General features: G+C 45.9%; 1 pseudogene; it reads right to left on the bottom strand.

Moving 5' to 3' along the window:
• Positions 1-1,570: 1,570 nt before the first annotated feature.
• Positions 1,571-1,688, bottom strand: LOC126208122 (5S ribosomal RNA; annotated as a pseudogene).
• Positions 1,689-3,208: the final 1,520 nt, after the last annotated feature.

Raw genomic sequence — 3,208 nt, forward strand, 5'->3', positions numbered from 1 at the left:
GGACACCTTGCCGGACCAGCAGCACTGGAGGCACGCTCCGACACAGAGTGAAAACTTATTCTGGTAACGATCCTCCAGGCTGTGGCTGACGCATGCCTCCGCAGTTTCCTTTCTTACAAGAGCGTTAGCGCTGCAAGGTATGCAGAAGAACTTTTGAGATGGGATACAGTGGGAGAAAAGCTGTGAAGGCAGGTTTCAAGCTGGCAGGACGTTTCAATTCAGCGCACACACTGCTGCAGAGTGAAAATTCTTTCTTTAAATGAACCACGATTCTTATTTCGGCATTCTCGATGACCGAGTGTTCCTTCTCTACATTTTCATGATGAGTATGCTGTGGATGGTTCAACAGGCCTGTACAACACCAGATTCAAAGTCCAACCAACTACCCCATCACCCTGTATATTTGTATTTCTTTTAGAAGTAATTTGGATCTTATCGAGACTGTACACCTAGGCCCATCTCTGTAACATGAAAGGTAGATGTACTTTCTAATCTCAGAACTGCAAACCTGCCACTTTATGTATGTATGGTGATTATGTAACAAGCAGTCGTCAGTCTGAGGCCAGTCGAGTTGTGACTAGACTCAGACTGACCACCGCTTGTTACATAATCACCAAGACCAGAGATACATAAAGTCGCACTTTCGCAGTTCTGAGATTAGAAAGTACATCTACCTTTCATGTTACAGAGATAGGCGTAGGTGTGCAGTATCGATGTGATCGAAATTATTTCCAAAAGGAATACAAATATTCAGGGTGAGTCAAAAAGGACTTTACAACTTTGGAATGATATAGAAATTTATTAACTTTCGAAATTGGTAGGTATGTCATTTTGTGGCAATCAGACTCAGGTTTTATCACATAGTGCATCAATACCCCATTTTGCCACCAGGTGCGCCAGCATAGTGAACAGTTAAAATGGCTACTTTCACTGGTGCGCAGCACGCTCGCTGTTTGTTTTGGTTACATGAAACGAACTGTGCAACAACTGTCGGAGTATATTTCGCACCGAATACGCTAAGGAACCTTCAGGCAGGCCTACAATTTACTCTTGGCTCAAGAATTTCGTTGAGACAGGTTGTTCATTGCGATAGGTTGTTCACTGTGATGGTAATTCAGCCGGCCGCGTGCCTGTTAATGATTATGTCCGCAGATCGATGAAGATGGCCGAGATGGAATGGTTCACTACCTTCAAGACGATGCTCCACCTCATTTCCGCACGAAAGTTCGATGTTTCCTCGATAATCGCTTCCCAGGTCGGTGAATTCGTCTTGAAGGGCCAATCGCATGGCCACCTCGCTCCCCAGACTTGAATCCCCTGGATTTCTTTCTCTGGAGTTTCCTTAAAGACCGTATGTATAATCCTTCCCTCACTCCGTCTTCAGGTCACGAGTGGCCTACCGGGACCATCAGACCGCCGTGTCATCCTCAGTGGAGGATGCAGATAGGAGGGGCGTGGGGTCAGCACTCCGCTCTCCCGGTCTTTATGATGGTATTCTTGACCGAAGCCGCTACTATTCCGTCGAGTAGCTCCTCAATTGGCATCACGAGGCTGAGTGCATCCCGAAAAATGGCAACAGCGCATGGCGGCCTGGATGGTCACCCATCCAAGTGCCGACCACGCCCGACAGCGTTAAACTTCGGTGATCACACGGGAACCGGTGTATCCACTGCGGCAAGGCCGTTGCCTATAATCCTTCCCTACAAAATAATTTAGGCAACCTGAAAAATCGAATCTATGATAACGTTGCAAAAGTTACGCTCGATTTGCTGCAACGAGTGTGGGAATAAATTGAATACCGGTGGGATGTCTGCCTCATCACAAATGGTAGTCACATAGAACCAAAATGACACCTATCACTTTTATGTGAAAAGTGAGTAAGTTTGCTAAAAAATGACACATATTCCGATCCTGTAAGTTATCTCAATAAATTTCTGTGTCATTAAAAATGGTTCAAATGGTTCTAAGCACTATGGGACTTAACACCTGAGGTCATCAGTCCCCTACACTTAGAACTACTTAAACTTAACTAACCTAAGCACATCACACACATCCACGCCCGAGACAGGATTCGAACCTGCGACCGTAGCAGCTGCGCGGTTCTGGGCTGAAGCGCCTAGAACCGCTCTGTATCAGTCCAAACTTGTGAACTACTTTTTGACTCACCCTGTATTTAAAATTTCATGAAAACAATGATTATAGGAAACAATAAGCGTTACATTAATTATACATCGAGAAGGTAAATACTTAAGCATTTGATGTATCGTAATCTACAATACTTCGCAAACAGCTGTTCTGGGCAGTTCCATTACAAAACTCAGGCAGCCTATCGCCCCTAGAATGATCCGCTTAATTACCTGATCCTAATCCCATAGAATACGTGACTGTTTGTTACAGCAGGTGAAAGGTACCAGTCAACAACGGCGCAGCTTGGTATCTCTACCGGATCTAATCATCGATCAGTAGCTTCAACTAGAATGGCATACCCAACAGACTTGTGGCTTCTCTTCCTCGCCGAATTGAGCCATTATGGAAGTTAGAGGAGGTATCTGACGGTACTAGCGTGATGTCTCCCGTGGTGACCAACTTTTCTGTTCCGCCTGCTTATTTTCGGTACGTGCCGCTTATTCATTAGCATTACATCTACATTTACATCTACATCTACATTTATACTCCGCAAGCTACCCAACGGTGTGTGGCGGAGGGCACTTTAAGTGGCACTCTCATTACCTCCCTGTCCTGTTCCAGTCGCGTATGGTTCGTGGGAAGAACGACTGCCGGAAAGCCTCCGTGCGCGCTCGAATCTCTCTAATTTTACATTCGTGATCTCCTCGGGAGGTATAAGTAGGGGAAAGCAATATATTCGATACCTCATCCAGAAACGCTCCCTCTCGAAACCTGGACAGCAAGCTACACCGCGATGCAGAGCGCCTCTCTTGCAGAGTCTGCCACTTGAGTTTGCTAAACATCTCCGTAACGCTATCACGGTTACCAAATAACCCTGTGACGAAACGCGCCGCTCTTCTTTGGATCTTCTCTATCTCCTCTGTCATCCCGATCTGGTACGGATCCCACACTGATGAGCAATAAGTATAGGTCGAACGAGTGTTTTGTAAGCCACCTCCTTTGTTGGTGGACTACATTTTCTGCGGACTCTCCCAATGAACGTCAACCTGGCACCCGCCTTATCAACAATTAATTTTATATG

This window comes from Schistocerca nitens, chromosome 1 (assembly GCF_023898315.1).
Source record: "Schistocerca nitens isolate TAMUIC-IGC-003100 chromosome 1, iqSchNite1.1, whole genome shotgun sequence".
Classification (NCBI taxonomy): domain Eukaryota; kingdom Metazoa; phylum Arthropoda; class Insecta; order Orthoptera; family Acrididae; genus Schistocerca; species Schistocerca nitens.